Raw genomic sequence first — 19,755 nt, 5'->3', positions numbered from 1 at the left:
AAAGCTACCATTTTCAGACACAATTCTGCAATCACACATTTTATCTGACTATCTTTGAATCATGTTGTAATTATGTCTCTTCACACCTGAAATGTTATCAAGGTGGCTGCTGGTTAGACACTGTCTTCTCCTTTCGTCTTGTCCCGTTTCAGGGGCTGCCACAGCAAGTCATTAATTTCCATCTTTCCCTGCTCTCTGCATCCTCGACTCTGACTCCAACTACCAGCATATCTTACCTCACGGCATCCATGAATCTCCTCTTTGGCCTTCCTCTCTGTCTCCGACCTGGTAGCTCCATCTCTAACATTCTCCTACCAATGTATCGACTGTCCCTCCTCTGTACATGTTCAAACCTCTAACTTTTTCTCCAAACTATCCTGTCCATCCTTGTCACTCCTAAGGAGAATCTCAGTATCTCTAACTCAGCCACCTCTAACTGTGCCTCCTGTATTTTGCCTATTGCTAGTGTCTCTAGACCAGGGGTGCCCAAACTTTTTGGACTGGATCTACTTGGATCTACTTTTCGATCAACTAACCTCCCGGGATCTACCCATACCGTCACATGCACACACGCACACGCACACACACAAACTCGGAATGAGAATAATGACGATAAAAGATGGAGCGCAACAGCTCTGACCACAAGCAGCAATTGCAGACTGCTAACAACTTCCGGTGACGTAATCACGCGCCACCGTAAATTCAAGATTTACCTGCTTTATTTGATTTTTTAATATTTTTTGAGAAAATGAGACTGATGGGATGATCAGGGTGCAGCGTACATTAACACAAAAATATATATTACTAACGTGTACAAAGACACACAAATGGTTGTTTTTTTTCTCCTCGACACTCCTTGAATCTAGTTGGGACCTTTCGTTGGGACCGGTAGATCAGGATCGACATAATGGGCACCCCTGCTCTAGACCGTACATCGTGGCTGGATTCACAACTGTCCTGTAAACTTTTCCCTTCACCCTAGCTGACGACACTCTTCTATCACAAATCACTCCTGACACTTTTCTTCAGCTGTTCCATCCTGCCTGCACTCTATTCTTCACTTCTCTTCCACAGTTTCCGCTGCTCTGCACTGTTAATCCTACGTACTTAACCCCCCTTTTGTCCTCATTTTCTGTACACACCCCGTGTCATCTGGGTCAAAATGACCCATCTTCACTAAACCCGCCAAATAAGCAGCTTAATTGAATTTTAACCACCAAATTTCTTATTGCTTGAAGAAACAACTTGTCCTTCACCACATTATGTGTGATATAGTTCTCCCTCTTCACTTGTATTTCTACAGCTTAAGAAAAGGAAAAAAAACGTGTGAAAATTAGTTATGGATGCATTTGCAGTGATAATTTTAGTTTACCACCAGCGAGTCCCAGGGACTCGCTGATCAGAAAAGTACGAGTCCCATTATGCATTGAGAGAGTCCCAATCCTGCAAACATTTAAATAATTCAGTAGCAGGCCTGAGGATTTCAGAAATTCACGGTAACCATTTTTCGGTTCCGTCGATTACCCAATGGGAAACCACGGAAACAAACTTTGGGTTCCGTAAAAGTTCATCATGGGAACCCATTTTTCTGTTTTGACTGATATTCATAATCAAGAATTCTGACACTCAAAAGTATAATTTTTCAAGGGTAAATGTTTAAAAATGATGCATAAACAATGAACATTCCATCAGTAGCTGTGTCAGTGATGTGTTCCTCGAGCTGGTCCTTGGTCTCGAGGACCGAAGGGCGGTCCTTGGTCCTCGGCCTTGTCCTCGGAGTCAAGTCCTTGGTCCTTGGCCTTGGCCTCGGGTTGCCGGTCCTCGGACACAACGAGGGATTAAAGCCTCTAATCCTTCGTCCACAGGCATAAAGTGGGCCAGAGGACCGTAAAAATCATAAAGATATCAAACAAAATCCATCCAGGGAAACCCACGTTGATGACTTTATCTGGCGCTTTAAGAGGGGCGGGGCTGCCACTCAGTACAACATGTAAAGAGTGGCATCACAGTTGGTTTCAATCACGGTTCGTTCCGTTCGCGATCGGCAGTTTAAATAGCGTGTAAAGCCTTTCTGTAACTGTGATGTATTTTATTTAGTTATTTTTGCACAGTCGTCACGTTTGTGCGGTCGCACGAGAATGTTTGTTTGAACCAAGTAATTTGTGTTACAGCTGGAGTCAATAATGTCAGCACTTCACTTTTGGGTTTGGCCGTTTGGAGTTGGAGTCCTTTTGCTCGATTCCAATTATGTTTGCTGAATGCTTTCTCATGTTTGGAATAATTAATATTGATAATACATAGTTTAAAATCATGGTAGATTTAATTATTTATTATTATTGTTATTGTGAAGTTGAAGGTATTAATTAATGTAGTATTAGTGGTAGTGGTAATAATAGTAGTACTCAGAGAATGCTTAGAGATTGAGCCATCTCGTTAGCATCTTCGTCCCACGTCCGATACGCATAATCTTCTCACGGGACGCACAGTTCCAAATAATGTGTGTTTTTGGTACGCAAGGAAATTTCTCAGTCAAAACAAATAAACAAAATAAAAACTACGGCAAGCCCTTGGATTTCACGGGAACAATCGTTACCGGTCGCGTGTCGTTTCCGTGGCGTCATTTTAATGGGCGCGATTTCACTGTGCCTGTATGTGTGTTTGTGGTGTGGTGTGGTGTGTGAGTGTCTTTCTTCTAATTTATTTTCGTTTTGTTTGGTTTTCAGTGTTGGGGGGGGGGGGGGGGGGGCAACAGTATTATGTATGCATGCGGGTTGCTATTTTAGTCCGCAAACTGAGGAATCGCGCGGATGAAAGTTTGAGATGGTGGCGAAAAAAAACTCACAAAGGTCTACTAATTACGACATTTAAGAAATGGGAATGCCAGTCTGATTTTTTTTTTCCGTGTGAATCGTCCAAAGGGCGTATCACTAAACTCACCTGGAATGTATGTACAGAACACGAGAGTGAGATACGACGAGAGGCACGATTACGAGGCAAGGTCATTAGATTTGTAGGCTAATCGTTATGAAAAATATTCTGAAACAGTATTGGTTATTCTATAATTTACTGGTTGTAGCATGGTAACTTTATGAATAAAACATTCGTCACAAGGTGTAGTAATGCGAATGTTAACTGTGGGAAGGCAAGTTGAGAAATGACTTTGCATAGAAGTCAATCACTGAGTGCAGAAAAAGCGGTAATCTCTGCAGTGATAATTTTACAATTTACCGGCAGTGAGTCCCAGGGACTCGCTGATCAGAAAAGTATGAGTCCCATTATGCATTGAGAGAGTCCCAAATTTCGAAATCTGAAATGGTCTACTTATTTAAACAAACGCTGCAAATTTTTTAATAATTCCGTAGCAGGCCTGAGGATTTCAGAAATTCACGGTAACCGTTTTTCGGTTCCGTCGGATTACCCAATGGGAAACCATGGGAACTAATGTTGGGTTCCGTAAACGTTCATCATGCATCATGGGAACCCATTTTACTGTTTTGACTGATATTCATAATCAAGAATTCTGACACTCAAAAGTATAATGTTTCAAGGGTAAATGTTTGAAAATGATGCATTAATAATGAACATTACATCAGTAGCTGTGTACTCCAGGTTTATTCCAAAAAATAAATGGATCAAAAACTGGTGTACTTGTCTTCCGTGCCATGTCATGCCTGTTGAGTGTTGATTTACCGTATTTTCACGAAGATTCGACGCACCGTACGGTTGGGCGTAGTCTCATTAATGGGTGACATTTCTGTATTTTACACATAGACAAACCGCACTGTATTAATGGCCGCAGTTTTACAGTGGTAAAACATACACCAGCTTAAACATACGGCATGCATGCGCGCACGCTAACACGTTAGCTTGAAGCATACGGTAGCATGCCAAGACATACAGATGCAAGCTAAAAACACGATTTTAAAAAGGCAACGAAAGCAGAACTGAGTTCGGGTGTATTTTATTTAGCCATCGTACAATGTTCTCACGTTTTTCGATCAATCATCACCCAGAAATCCATCAAAGTCCTCATCACCTGTATCAGAAGCAGAGGACTGCACATCCCAGTTGTCATTGAACACATCACATGCTAAAGTGTGAGTTGCTACGCATTGCCGAGCGGCATCAGCAAAGTCAACATTTCTCTCGCGTGAAGCTTTCCCACATTTGAAAGTAAAGAACAGAGCGAAACATGGTGGCAGCGCGTGTGTGTGTAGAAAGAATTGAACAATTGTGCATGTACCGTAATCCATCAAAAACGCTGCGTTCCCTCTCGTTGTCAGAGTCACTCTCATTGCCATGCGGCTCCACAGAAATGAACTGTGTGTGTTGCAAAACAACTCCGGTTTTGGTTTCTAAGAACTCCTGAAAATAAATTCGACAAAAAGACACGCCTACGAAGCTCAGTTCAAACTTAAAGCCACCGGTTATGCTTTTGGCATGCGTGCCCATCTCACAGCAGCGGTGAAAAAACAAGTCAAGCAAATGAACTCTGAGCTTGCCGCTATTCCCGGAGGCTTGACTAAAGAACTCCAACCGCTGGACATTGGCATCAACCGGGTGTTCAAAGTAAAGTTGCAAACGGCATGGGAACAATGGATGATCGGTGGCAAACACAACTTTACAAAGAGTGTGAGGCAGCGCTTGGCGAGTTACGCCACAATACGCAACACCGAGAGGGAACGCGGCGTTTTTGATGGATTACGGTACTTGCACAATTGTTCAATTCTTTCTACACACACACGCGCAGCCACCATGTTTCGCTCTGTTCTTTACTTTCAAATGTGGGAAAGCTTCACACGAGAGAAATGTTGACTTTGCTGTTGCTACTCCTTCTTTCCGCTCGGCAATGCGTAGCAACTCACACTAGCATGTGATGCATTCAATGACAACTGAGAGTGCAGTCCTCTGCTTCTGATACAGAGGATGAGGACTTTGATGGATTTATGGGTGATGATTGATCGATAAACGTGAGAACATTGTACGATGGCTAAATAAAATACACCCAAACTCAGTTCTGCTTTCGTGGCCTTTTTAAAAAAGTGTTTTTAGCTTGCATCTGTATGTCTTGGCATGCTACCGTATGCTTCAAGCTAACGTGTTAGAGTGCGCGCATGCATGCCGTATGTTTAAGCTGGCGTATGTTTTACCACTGTAAAACTGCGGCTATTCGTACGATGCGTCCTGTGTATGTGTAAAATACAGAAATGTCACGCATTAATGAGACTGCGGCCATTAGTACGATGCGTCGAATAGTCGTGAAAATACGGTATTTAAGCCCTTTCACAATTGGGTTTTGTACAAAGAAAATGTAAACAATTTGGCACCTGAGACTCACAGCTGTTGCTATAGTGTGAACATAAACAGACTATTCTCACTGAGTGTCTTATATGAAATATAATTATATATATAATATATATATGAATCTATAGCGCAAGATGTCCACCCATCCACTGTAAGTGCAACTCTTTGCGCACTGTTCAGCGACACAGTAATCTAACTTCTCACTTTGTTTTACACATCGGGAATATGTTTGTAAGTGAACACAGACCTGTCTGGTATTTTATACCTGGGTTCCAAAACGTGCACGAGCTGTCTGAAACCCTCGTTGTCCACCACGCTAAGGCTGGAGGTCTTTGCATATGAAATAAGCAGTGGCCTTAGTTATAGCCATTGCGCGGTCACAGTGAGTTGCAAGGGGACTCCCAAAATAAGAGGCAATTTTTTTTTCTGATCCTGACCTGGTTTGCCAAGAGTTTCTCCGTTGTCCGACGAGGAACTGGGCGGGGAAGCGGGAGGGAAACTTGTCGGTGATCTGGTGCCATCGTTTTAAGTGTATGGCTTCTTAATGCGACATTCCTTGCAAATTACGGAGGTTTTATCAAGCTTTCCGTCTTTCTTTTCGAAGCCGTCGTATTTCCAAACATACGATTTGAATGTTGTGCCTGCATTAAATATAGTAGTTTCCTTGCTGCTGCTTGCGCTAACTTCCATAATGTTTCGCTAGTTGTGTACTGGACTGTATGTGACGCACGGCTACCGTCCGTACTCAACACAAAACGCAAAGCAATGATGGTGCATTCATTGCGCCTAGGAAAGGGCAGATATGTGACGTTTAACATGAATAAAACGGTGCTTGAATCGGATTTTACCGATACCCATCAATGCATCGTGATGAATCGCGATTTCACCCGTCAATCGCGTCGTACCCAGTGAATGAGCCGATGCACTCGGATCGCGCACGTGCGCATCGATGTATCGATTAATATCGATTATTTTCCACACCCTTAATATGTATATATACCCGCCCACCCTTCCCTGATTGGCCGACTTCTTTCCCGCATGCCTGGCCACAGTCACTTCCGCCTTTTCTCTATATAAACAGCGTGTCGGCTGTCAGTCAGATTTTGGAACTCAGCGCGTACAAAAGACGCTCCGCACCATAAGGCGTCCTGTCGATTTTGGAGAAAATTTAAGTCTTTTAATGGCGCCTTATAGTCGTGAAAATACGGTACTTCATATTAAGAAACTACTGCACTAAAACATTAATTCATAAATGTATATCATGATTTTTTTTTCTCAGTATAAATAACATGTACGTTGACTGTTCTACTCGTTGAATAAAAACACTTCATTCAAGCGTTTGGGAGTGCAAGGGGTTATGATTGAGGGGTGTTGCAAATCATGAAGACCTCCCAAGTGGTATGATAGCATTGTTTTATACATGTCCTCGGCGAGGCCTCAGCTTCAAAATCAGTCCTTGGTCTTTGGCCTTGGCCTCGGAGGCAAGTCCTTGGCCTTGGCCTTGCCTCGGAAATTTTTCCAAGTCCTTGGCCTTGGCTTTCGCCTCGGAGTCAAGTCCTTGGCCTTGGCCTTGGGTTGCCGGTCCTTGGACACAACACTGAGCTGTGTACTCAGGTTTATTCAATAAAATAATTGGATCAAAATATGTTGTAATCGTATGGCATCATGAATACAACATACCACAAAATCACAGTATTTCTTCCAATCTCACACTGCAAAGATTAATTGACTGGTAATCATTAATACAGGTAGGTATTGATGTGGCTAGACATCCTCTTCCCAAGACGATCTACGATCAATTTGACGAAAGAATTTAACACACGTCATCATGAGTTCTACCAACAGTACATTGGCATTATTACACCTTGTGATGAATGTTTTATTCCTAAAGTTACCATGCTACAACCAGTAAATTATCGAATAACCAATACTGTTTCATAATATTTTTCATAGTAAATAGCCTATACAGTTATCCATCGCTATTTCGCGGTTCGTTTATCGCGGCTTCAGTGCATTGCGGATTTTTTCAAACATTCATTAAAAAAAAAAACTTTTTTTTTTAAGTCCACAAAAAGTCCGAAAACGGTCCGCAAGGAGCAACGAAAGTCAGCAAAACAACAGTGAGTCACATCGAGCAACATATACAGTACATGTGGAGTGGGGGGGGGGGGGGGGGGGGCTGAGAAGATGCTGCAAAGCCATGTTGATTGGTTGTGCATCTTCTTTTTTTCACATGGGTTACTCTTTGATCTTTAATGTCGAAGTGTTGTTAACGATGCTGCTAGTGTGTGTGTGTGTGTGTGTGTGTGTGTGAGAGAGAGAGAGAGAGAGAGAGACATAAGAACAAAAGCAGGTCTCTCCATCCTTAATTGTCTAATCATCCTTAATTGATGAATCATAAACACTCTGCAGCATGGCTGGGATTGCTGGCGCGTGTGTGTCGTAGTTTTTTTGGTTTGTTTTGAGAAATTTCCTGCATCCCAAAAACGCACATTATTTGGAACTGTGCGTCCCTCGGGAAAATTGTGCGTCTCGGACGCGGGACACAGAGGTAACGAGATGGCTGATTTGTATTCATTCCAATGACTAAAGTTTCTTTCTTTTTTTCCTCCAGTGAACTATTTAGGACAATACAAGACAAAAATATGAAAAATAAGATAACCCATTAAACTAATTAGCACATGTAGCGCAGTATGCGAGTGCACAGCCTTTGCAGATATATTTCTTTCACCTATAGCACACAGTATGTGTTTTACAATCCTTTTGAGGGCAGAACTGGCATTTCTTCCTCTTGCAGTGAAACTCCTCTAGAACGAAACCCACATGGCGAAAATACCCCCTTATGTGAAAACATCTTCATGCATTAACACAATTCCCATTCTCCTGTCTCCCCCCCCCCCCCCATACGACGAAAATCCCTCTGTTGCGTTATACGAGATCATTTTCTCTGCTCCAGCCTCGCGAAGACATCTTGCCAACCTTACCTCTCTGAGCTCACCCGCTCCTACACACCTGCCCGGCGCCTCAGGTCTGTGGACCAGACATTATTAGAAGTACCAAGAACCAAACTGAGGCTCAGAGGGGATCGAGGCTTTTCTGTTGCTTGTCCCTCTCTCTGGAATGACCTCCCACTGAACATTCGGCAAGCCTCCTCGCTGCCCATCTTCAAAACCCTCCTCAAAACTCACTTGTATTATTTGGCATTCGAGTCAGCATGACTTAGATTTAATTCTTGGTTTTACCGTTTGGTGCTTTCTACCGCCTTTATTACCGATTTGTCTTAATGTTTACTGTGCATGTTAAATTGCTCCATGTACAGCACTTTGTATGCAGCGATGGCTGTTTGAAAGTGCTCTTTAAATACTGTTGACTTGACTTGGTTTACATTGTGAACGATGTTTATTTTGGTCAAAGCTGCACGTTTCCTGGACTCAACATACTCATAGCTACTCTGCCACTGGCATACCAAGCATCATCCTGGCCATCATCCTGGCGAAGAGGCACCTCACTGTCTATGTGTGTAGATATTGAAGCTAGATCCGTAGCATCTGATTAGCTGCTAATGCTAAATTGCTTATGGCTCGATGGACATTCAAATAAACGAATGTTTCCTCGAATGCTTTACTTATTATCATGCTAAAATCAGCCACGGGACCCTTTGTATTCCTCGATGGCCATAGTTAGCTCTCAAAGGCTAAAAACCTTACGCTAACTGGAGCACTAATGACTCATTAGCCCTCCACGCTAATGCTGGAAGAGAGAGTAAAAGTGATCAAAATGAAAGACAGAGCAAGCAAAATAAAATGCATTATCCAAGAAATTGATGTACCGTATTTTCACGACTATAAGGCGCCATTAAATGTCTTAAATTTTCTCCAAAATGGACAGGACGCCTTTTGGTGCGGAGCGTCCTTTGTATGCGCTGAGTTCCAAAATCTGACTGACAGCCGACACGCTGTTTATATAGAGAAAAGGCGGAAGTGACTGGACAGGCATGCGGCAAAAAAGTCGGCCAATCAGTGAAGGGTGGGCGTGCATATATACATATATGGAGAGGGAGAGCAAGAGAGAGAGAGAGAGAGAGAAGGCAGACGTGAGAGAGGAAAGGCATGCGGGGGAGAAATCCGCCAATGAGTGAAGGGTGGGCGTGTAAGCGGACGCTAAAGGGATGCCCCAAGCAGGTAACTAACACCTGTATAGAGTGTGGCAATGTGCATTTTTGCAAAATAACTTCGGTTTTGGTTTCTAAGAACCCCCGAAAATAAATTCTACAAAGACACACCTACGAAGCTCAGTTCAAACTTCAAGCCATCGGTTATGCTTTTGGCATGCGTGCCCATCTCACAGCAGCGGTGAAAAAACAAGTCAAGCAAATGAACTCTGAGCTTGCTGTTATTCCCGGAGGCTTGACTAAAGAACTCCAACCGCTCGCTGGACATCGGCATCAACCGGGCGTTCAAAGTAAAGTTGCGACCGAGCGTTCAAAGTAAAGTTGCGAACGGCATGGGAACAATGGATGATCGATGGCAAACACAACTTTACAAAGAGTGAGAGGCAGCGCTGTCTGCTTGCACTGTTGTTCGAGTTTTTGGCAAAGCCGGTACATTTCTGTGGAGCCACATGGCAATGAGAGTGACTCTGACAACGAGAGGGAACACGGCGTTTTTGATGGATTACCGGTACTTGCACAATTGTTCGATTCTGATACAGAGGATGAGGACTTTGATGGATTTCTGGGTGATGATTGATCGAAAAACGTGAGTACATTGTACGATGGCTAAATAAAATAGAACGGAACTCAGTTTTGCTTCTGTTGCCTTTTTAAAAACGTGCTTTTAGCTTTTATCTGTATGTCTTGGCATGCTACCGTATACTTCAAGCTAACGTGTTTTTAGCGTGCGCGCATGCATGCCGTATGTTTAAGCTGGCGTATGTTTTACCACTTTAAAACTGTAGCCAATAATACAGTGTGTTTTGTCTATGTGTAAAATACAGAAATGGGACCCATTAATGAGACCGCGCCCAACCATACGGTGCGGCGAATGGTCGTGAAAATACGGTAAGTGAAAGTGAATGCTGATCGTAAATTTCGCAATTTCTTTCCCTTTTTTTCTTTCTACACTGACGATATGAAGTGTCAAATAAATATGTGTTCATACTTATGTACTATTGGAATAAAAATTGAGTACACATACGTTTGTGTCTGCGTGCATACATCTGAGATCAAATTTGCTCCAGTGAAATACCCCCTGTTGTGAAATATTTCTTGCTGCAAACATGATTTCGTTGTAGAGGAGTTTCACTGTACTTGCCCTCGCTGGGGAAGTGGCTGTGGAAGGTGGACCATCAGGTTTCTCAGGAGCTCCTGTACGTTTTGTTCTGCATGCATGCCTTATTGGTTGTATGCTGCTGAGGACCATGTTATTTTGCCATTTTTTTAAAGGAAAGTTTCTCTTTCAGCTTCAGGGATTTCTTCTTGTTCTGAAGATGATACATCATGCTCTGTGTTATATTCTTCCCCATCTTCAAATACATCCTCCACTTCCTCTTCTAAATCAGTTGTCTTGCTGGACAGCAGAAAAAAATCAGCTCCTGAGCCTCGTCAATGTCATAATGCACACTCATGGCGTCAGCACAGAGAGAATTCGGGGTCCTGTCATCTGTAGCAACTTTTTAACAAACCCCTTGCAAAAAAGAGTTCTGCCATCTGCGGGAATGCCACCTATCTTGTCTTGTTTATGTTTGCTACTGTATTGTTCACGTGTTCTCCTAATTGATCTGAGACACGACTAAAACATTGAAACATTTTGTGGTGTGTAAATAACTTTGTGACCTTGATTTCAACTTTATTTGCCTCATGGGTCATTTTTGACCTGAAGACCACCTTTGTACACCTAGTCAAAATTTGTTTTGTACAGCTTCCATGGAAATGTGAATAAAAGCAACATTTCAATTTTTCTGCAATTGGGGCCAATCTAGGAAAAGTAATATAATTTGAAGTTAAACAAATATCATTTAAGGGATTTTTGGAGCGTTTTTAACACCGTGATGGGTCATTTTGACCCGAGGACAACACGAGGGTTAAATTCCTGTACCTTCGCCACCTATGTTCCCTGTAATCTCACCGTTCCACTGGTCTCCTTTTCATTTATGCACATGTACGCTGTCTTAATACTGACCTTCATTCCTCTTCTCTCAAGTGCAAACCTCGACCTGCTGGTTAGACACTGTGCTGTCAACTAATCTCTCTCTCTCTCTCTCTCTCTCTCTCTCTCTATCTATTAGAGCTGTCAAACGATTAAACTATTTAATCTACCGCTACCACAGTGGAAGGTTACAGTGTTCCGTGTCCATATAAATAGAGCTGGTGGAGCTCTATTGTGTTCGTCTGACAGTGACGGTGAAGTTCAACGGTGCAGTGGTCGCGACCTACCGAAAATAAAACGTCTTCAGTATTGTCATCGAACCAAGTGTAGTCATCCAAAATGATGTCTCCACAAAACCATCGAGAGACTTCCGCGCAAGAAAGACCAACAGAATCAACATAGCCTGAGTGCTGTGTTCAAACCAAATTTGAGAAAAACGATGTATGCAACCATGGTTTTAACAACTGCTCCAAGTGAAAAATGTTCATGTAAAATTGAAAATTGAAATTGTTATTTCAGTAAATATTTGCATTTGGCACATAGAAAACTGATTCATGATTCCAAGTTGATGAGAGCATTAAAATGGGGAAAAATAGGACAAAAAATGTAAGGAAATTCAGAAACGATAAAAAATGTGTGAGTAATCACGATTAATTTTTTAGTTCATTTGAGTTAATTATGACAGTTGCATTTTTAATTAGATTAAATATTTTAATTGTTTGACATCTCTAATATATATATATACACACACACAAATATGTGTACGTGGTGGATTGTTTCTGTTCGTGCTCTTGAAAACTTTGTGTGGGAGAACATCGGCGCCCGTATCGATTTTGAACATCACACTGCTCACAAAATAAAAAATAAATCATAATTTTTCAGTCTTACATAAAACACCAGGAATGGCACCAAAAAAGTATATAAATCTAAATTATTGCATTAACTAAATAAATAAATAAATAAATAAATGACACTAATATAAACAAATAAATGTAGGCCTGTAATTAAAATACAGGTACATGAAAAGTTCTATATTCTACCTTTATAGACAAGGACTAATATGGCACAAAATAATTATTCTAGACATAATGTGAAAATGAAAGGGTTGATTTTTACAGTTTCACCAATAGATGTCGCCTTTGCTTTATGAACCTCTCGCAAATAGTTGTTGCATTTCAAACAACTTTGTCTCGTAATAGTCCGTTTAATTTTAATAGCGTAATCAATGTGCAGGTCACAACCTCTCCACAACAGCGTTTTGGGTTGTTGTTGTTGGCGAGCTTGTATCACGCATTAGCCGCTAGAATTTCTTGATGGACAGCAGGTTTTTTTTTAGGCCTGGCAGAAGGCCGACTCTGAGACGAAGAGATTTACATCATGTATTTGGAAATAAATTGAACGATTGACTGAACCATGTAAACCAGGTGTTTCTGATTATCGCAAAACTGAAGTGCATCAAAACGCATCATCTTACTGTTTTTTGTCCCTTGTCCTCTTTTCTGCCCAAACTCTTGATGCGTTTCCAAAATCATGTCCAGATATCCAAAAATCAACTTCTGCCAAATTTGTGATTGAAACATAATGAAAAAAACTCCTCGGGAATGGAATAAAGGGGTGTGGCAGGGCACTAGAGGTAAACCAACGAGAGGTCCCCACAGGAGGGTCATCTTTTTTTTGGTGTGAATAAGTTACATTATTTTGTATTGCTGATATTTACGAACATACTGAACAAACCTTTATTCGGAATATTAGAAACTGTTATTATAATAATTTGTGTGTGTGTGTGTCTTTCTGTTGCAATTCTTGCAAGCTATTTCTTCTGCCGTGGAGAACATACGCTCATATGACCGTGATGATGGCGTTTGGAAGAGGTTGTTGGAATTTGTTGGGATAGGCTGTTGCTGGCTGTTCCAGTATGCCAGAGGATCTTGGTCGGTGCAATATTCCCCTCTCCTAAATATCGCTGAATTTTAGCCATTGCATCTGCAGTTGCACTTCTCCCAAGTCTCCCCACTTTGCCATCTAATCTAAGTGCTGCCAAAGGTCATCAAAGGAAAACAACAACCATTTGTTTGATGATCAGAAAATTAAACCACAATCAAATTGATACATTTAGATTTCAGATGAAAGAAATTGCTCATATTAACGACTGCCTTATGTAACTTGCACAAGAGGCTTTCTTGTTGGCCAAACATGCAGTATGTGGGTTGAAGGAGCTGAATCACCTTTTTGAACACTACATACTCCACAATGCATAGGGGCTGCCAGTCCAAGGTAGAATTTGCGCTTTGAACTGATCCACCACTCAAAAATGTGCAATGTCAGACTGAGTCTGAGTCTGAACCACAAATAACCATGGATAAAAACAATTAATGACAAAAAAATAATTACCAAGGATAGAAATTCAAAAAATCCAACACCAATAACTGAAGCTGCTCATGTGACATAGTGAGTAATAATCTGAACTCGTCTGACTCTCCTAATAACCTTCATTGTAATTATAAACCATAATCCCAATTGTGTTTGTCTTTTCGTGTCTTGCAGATATCAGCAAAGAAGCTTCTCCTGAGCGGCTGGATGCAAAACCCCCTCATATTAAACAGGAAGAGGAGAGCAGAGAAGTCTCCTGCTTTAAAGAGGGAGAAGAGCAGCAGGCCCCATACATTAAAAGAGAGGAGGAGCCAGAGCACCCTTGCCCGAAGCAGAGTCACAACACATCATCAAACGTTGATGATGATGAGTATGAAGAGTCTGATGGTGATCAGACATGTCACACTGACAACAAACCATGGAAATGTTCTCAGTGTGGGAAGACGTTTCCTTATGAGAGTCCTTTCAAAAGACACATGAGAACCCACACTGGCGAGAAACCATTCACCTGTTCAGACTGTGGCCAAAGATTCTCTCAGAGGGGAAACTTAAAAGTACACTCAAGAACTCACAATGGTGAGAAACCTTTTGACTGCTTAGTTTGTGGCCAAAGATTTTCTGTGAAGCATCACTTAAAATTACACTCAAGAACGCATACTGGTGAGAAACCTTTTGCCTGCTCAGTTTGTGGCCAAAGATTCTCTGAGAAGGGACACTTAAAAAGCCACACAAGAACACACACAGGTGAGAAACCTTTTGCCTGCTCAGTTTGTGGCCGAAGATTCTCTGAGAAGGGACACTTAAAAAGCCACACAAGAACACACACTGGTGAGAAACCTTTTGCCTGCTTAGTTTGTGGCCAAAGATTCTCTCGGAAGCCTCACTTAGAATTACACTCAAGAACCCACACTGGTGAGAAAGATTTTTCCTGTTCGGAGTGTGGGCAAAAATTTTCTTGTAAGGGAAATTTGGTATGTCACAAAAGAACCCACACCGGTGAGAAACCCTTTTTGTGCTCAGTTTGTGGCCAAAGATTCTCTCAGAGGGGAAACTTAAAAGTACACTCAAGAACCCACACCGGTGAGAAACCTTTTGCCTGCTCACATTGTGACCATAGGTTCTCTCAGAAGGAAAGCTTAAAAAAGCACATCAGAACTCACACTGGTGAGAAACCTTTTGCCTGCTCAGATTGTGGCCAAAGATTCTCTCAGAAGCAACTCTTAAAAACACACTCAACAACCCACACTGGTGAGAAATCTTCTGCCTGTTCAGATTCTGGCCAAAGCTTCGCTCAGAAAAGAAACTTTAAAATACACATCAGAAATCACACTGGTGAGAAACCTTTTGCATGCCCTGACTGTGACCGGACATTCTTTTTTAAGGGACATTTAAGAAGACATCAAAACATCCACGCTGGCGAGAAACCCTTTTCGTGCTCACTTTGTGGCCAAAGATTTTCGTGGAAGTCTCAGATGAAAAATCACAAGTGTGTTGATCAGATGAACAATTCTCAATGACGTTTTCACATCTAATGTTAGCAGGCTTCATAAATTCATGCACCAAGGCGAAATGTATTTGATATGCTTTTTTTCCACACTGAAAAGTTTTTTTGATTTTTTTTGGTAGTCATTAATTACAAAATCGTTGTTATCGGTGTTATAATAGTATTCCTGGTTGACAGAACAGTCACACAGCCTGGATTGATAACAAGAACGCCTATGACTCAATGTCACACACATGGATCACTGAATGCTTGAAGTTGTATAAGGTGAACAGGACCCTCAGATGCTTTGTTGCGAACTCAATGAGGTTTTGGAAAACCACACTTGAAGCCAATGACAAGCCACTTACCCAAGTTTCCATCAAATGTGGCATCTACCACTGCTGTTCTGCAAAGGACTTCCCTCAAAGCCAAGTTGGACTGAACCTCCTAAACCAACTAATCCACAACATTAGTTGGCTTAGGGTACAAGGTACCGCCTCAGAAATGGAGCTACGATCAGTCATACATGGGTGACGTAGAGCTGTAAGCTAATAGCCAAAGGACATAGACTCCCTGATCCACACAACCAAAGTCTACAGCAGTGACATCGGGATCTCAATCTCGGTACATCACAAGCCAAAGGCAACCTCGAACTGGCAAAAAGGAAAGTGGCTACGGCCAAATACCTCCAGCGGGTGAGGCAGGTCCTAAAAAACCAGCTCAATGGCAAGAACAAGACCGGGGCAATAAACAGCTATGTCCTACCAGTGATCAGATACCCTGCAGGAATAATAAGGTGGCCAAAGGAAGAGATTCAGACCACTGATGTTAAGACCCGAAAGCTCCTAACCAGGCATGGAGTGTTCCATCCCAAATCCAGCAACCTGAAACTGTACGCAAGCCATAAGGAAGGGGGCTGGGGACTTGTGAGTGTGAGAGCCACTGTCCAGGATGAAACATCCAAGCTCCTTCTATACATCAAAGAGAAGGCTTCAACGGATTACATACTCAGAGAATGTCTCCGACAATGGAGAACAGAGGATTATGTGTTGGAAGAGGGACCATCATGGGAGGACAATCCCCTACACGGGATGTACCACCGCACCATAACTGAAGTGACTGATCTCAAGAAGTCCTATCAGTGGCTCGAGAGGGCTGGCTTTAAGGACAGCACAGAAGCACTCATCCTGGCTGCTCAGTAGCAGGCCCTGAGCATCAGTGCCATAGAGGCCCAGATTTATTTTGTGCATGCAACACTTTGTTTTTTTCTTTTCTACCCCCCCCCCCCCACCCACCCCTAGTTTTGCTGCTGTAGACTGCAAATTTCCCCAGTGTCGGAAAAATAAACGTTATCTTACCTTATATACCACACCAGACAAGACCCAAGTTGTAGGTTGTGCAAAGAGGCACCTGGGATGATCCAACACATAACTGCAGGGTGTAAGATGCTGATAGGAAAGGTGAAATGGAACGCCATAACCAGGTGTCTGGCATAGTCTACTGAATCATCTGTGCGGAGGATGGACTGGAAACCCCAAAGTCAAAATCGGAAACACCTCCAAAGGTGGAGGAGAATGACTGAGTGAAGATCCTGTGGGACTTGCAGATACAGACTGACAAGATAATGGCGAACCAACCAGATATCGTGGATGGGACTGCTCCCGTGTAGGGATCCTTCGTGATCAGGATTGTTCGCCCTTCGGTTAGCCATCCTGGGAGAGTCTCATCCTTCAGCAACTGGTTCATTTGAGATGGTAGGCACTCATGAAGTGCTCTGAGTTTCTTGAGCCGGTCGTGGACCTTGACCTTGTCAGCCTGGTGCTGTCCAGTTCTAAGACTCTTTCCTCTATGTCTGTGAGAGAGGAACACAGCAACCTCCTTGAACAGAACCCAGTTACCATAAGCGTGTCAGACATTCAGGTTAGTTTTGTCAAATAAGGCAGAACTGAGAAATGCTCAGATAATGTTTGGTTCTGTTAGGGGTGGTGCGGTGGTTGAGGGGATTCGGGGGGAGGGCATAACAAAGCATTTATGCTTTGCGCAACAAAATGGAGAGCGCTGGCCACACACACACACACGCACACACACACACACACAGCTGGGAAAGCATGCGACTGAGGACAGAAGGGTCCTTGGTTTGCTTGTGGGTTTCAGTGTGAAACACACGAACGTGTGTTTCCTCTACACAAGTCCTTTGTCTATTGATGTTGATCATTTTTTCCAGACGAGTCATATGATGGACTGGCAACCAGTCAATTTTTTGTCCCCGCGTCTGGTGAGTGGACCTGAGAATGACGAAGTCTGTTCGTGCTGCGGTGCCATGTTGTGACAGCAGCACTGGTACATGTCTGTTTGCTTGTCCAGCATTTCCAGAACCTTCTGCTGCAGGAGCTCCATCTGCTAGAGGGGGTGCTCTCGCAGTTTCCGGTGAAGAACCTCAGGGGGGCGTGGCCTCCACCTGCGTGCTGACACGCCAGCGCTGAAGAGGGTAGCCATCACCCACTTGAAGGCACGAACACAGCAGCTAAGAGAATGTGAGTGTGTTTCAGCAGTTGCACGAGAGCTTTAATGCGAGTGAGATTCACTGTGCAATTATTTTGTTCAAGGTCCTCTTCCCATATATTTTTAAATGAATACATTATTTAATTAACAAATAATAAGTGCGTTTGCATCACAGCAATCTAGTACAGTGTGCGACATTCTTATGGATGAAGTGAAAACCTTTTTGTAGGCCAGTTCCAGGTGGTCTTCTGCCGGTCGACACATCCATGATTTGCTTTTGTCTTTGGTTTCAGCATGTTGTGGATCAGCTTGTCCGCGTAAGAATGGGAGGATCCTTCATCGATCTCTTCGTCTTCTTTGTCCACTTCCTCTCCATCTTCCTCCATGTTAAACTGGCGTATCTTACCCAGCTCATCCAGAGGAGGCGCTGCAAGCTCAGCTTCCATGTAAGAGTTACAGGATTGGCTGACCATCTCCTCGGGGATCTGTGAGAGGAACATCGTGTGAACTCGTAACTGTGTCTTTTGACTGACTGTGGACCATCCTCAGCCCACCCATCAACAGACAGAAATAGCTCAGGTAGGAGAGTTGTCACACTCAAGCTGTTAAGGTCTGTGGTTGTGTTTTGGCATGTAAGGCACAGACATTATTTTGTTTTTGTGATGACTGCACGACGATGTGTCTTGACTCACTGTTGTCATTTTACCGATACCTTACCATTAATTGACTGGTGAAAAGGCCCACGTCCAACCAGCAACAGACTAAAATAGCTCAGTTGGTAGAGCGTTCGACTGAAAATCTAAAGGTCCCTTGTTCAACCCCGGGTTTTGGCATGTAAGGCACAGAATTCATTTCTTTGTTGCGATTGCTGTACTATGCTGTGTCCTTTGACTTGCTGTTGTTATTTTGGGCGATAACATCCCATTAATTGACTGGTGAAAACGGCCTAGTTAATGCCAGAAGAGACTGATAAAGATCAGTTGGGAGAGCGTTAGACTAAAGATCTCAAGGTCAGTGTTGCAACCCTGAATTTTGGCATGTAAGACACAGAAATTGTTTCTTTCATGCAATTACTGAACTACGTTGTGTCCTTTGACTTGCTGTCATCTTGGCCGATACGATCCCATTAACTCATTTACACCCTTTGATGTATAAATATGTCAATTAGCGCATAGCCGCTCCCTCCCCATGACGAGAAAATACGTCAATCACGTTTTTCATGGGGGAGGGTTCAAGAGTCTGATGCAACTTCTCACTGAATGATCATGCTTGACGGCAATGTTAAATAGCAAAAAAATGGCCATCAGGTGGCAGTGGTGCAAAAGTCCACCAGGATTACACCGCAGAAGCAGAAAGGGCGTATAGTGGAGGAGGGGTGTATGTGGATAGTGGATTGCAACATTAGTGTCAGGTTGGTCCAATTTGACACTCAGGAATGAAACACAAGGAGGAGACAGGAGACTCAATTCTGGTACCAGGAGGGAACGAGGAGAAGCGTTCAGTTTCAGTTCTCGGCACGTCACCCTAACGATCTCCCCCTTCACCTCCTCATTTATTGGGAAAGCTACTCCATAGGTGTGTCCAACCTAAAGGGCGGGGGCTGTTGAACACACACTGAACTTGTGAATTGGGAACTTCTCCATTGTGAGACTAATAAAGGTTTTTCTCTCTCTCTCTCTCTCTCTAAATTACGTACATGTGTTCAATTGTTACAAAAACATCACGTTGCAGCTGGTGTTGATGGCTCCATTCACTGTCCAACCTTGCTCACTGTTCAGTCTTAACACTTATCTCTTCCCAACCACATCCGCGGAAAGGTTGTTGCATCCCTAAACTTCCACACAGTGCACTAAGCATTCTTGAGTCTAAAAGGATTTATAAATGTGAGTACATAATAAAGAATATATCTTTATCAAAAGCAGAAGCGTTCTTCATTTCAGGCATAGTCAA

The 19,755-nt window shown here is 42.8% G+C and overlaps 1 protein-coding gene, 2 long non-coding RNA genes and 1 other non-coding gene across 8 annotated transcripts in view; 3 read left to right on the top strand and 1 right to left on the bottom strand.

Annotated features, from left to right (window-relative positions):
• LOC127590727 (uncharacterized) overlaps nt 1–14,547 on the bottom strand; it is a 39,757-nt gene extending 25,210 nt beyond the window's left edge. The window contains exon 1 of the long non-coding RNA XR_007959738.1: nt 14,406–14,547. This is a non-coding gene — a long non-coding RNA (uncharacterized LOC127590727). The remainder of the gene's footprint in view (nt 1–14,405) is intronic.
• Nucleotides 1–19,755, top strand: part of LOC127590738 (uncharacterized) — a 90,552-nt gene that overhangs the window by 39,553 nt on the left and 31,244 nt on the right. The window lies entirely within an intron of this gene.
• LOC127590686 (uncharacterized) overlaps nt 1–19,755 on the top strand; it is a 56,078-nt gene that overhangs the window by 27,000 nt on the left and 9,323 nt on the right. For 2 of the 5 annotated variants that reach the window (XR_007959732.1, XR_007959735.1), the window contains 2 exons: nt 13,995–17,837; nt 18,099–19,750. The exons of 1 other annotated variant lie outside the window; for it this stretch is intronic. The gene's annotated coding sequence lies outside the window, so the exon portion shown is untranslated. The remainder of the gene's footprint in view (nt 1–13,994; nt 17,838–18,098; nt 19,751–19,755) is intronic. 2 more of the 5 variants (XR_007959733.1, XR_007959734.1) reach the window with 2 other exon arrangements.
• On the top strand, nt 18,566–18,638 carry trnaf-gaa (transfer RNA phenylalanine (anticodon GAA)). Its single transcript has one exon. It is a non-coding gene; the product is annotated as a tRNA-Phe (tRNA).

This window comes from Hippocampus zosterae, chromosome 18 (assembly GCF_025434085.1).
Source record: "Hippocampus zosterae strain Florida chromosome 18, ASM2543408v3, whole genome shotgun sequence".
Classification (NCBI taxonomy): domain Eukaryota; kingdom Metazoa; phylum Chordata; class Actinopteri; order Syngnathiformes; family Syngnathidae; genus Hippocampus; species Hippocampus zosterae.
Note: the sequence above shows the minus strand (reverse complement) of the source record. Positions and strands in the feature narration are given on the sequence as shown.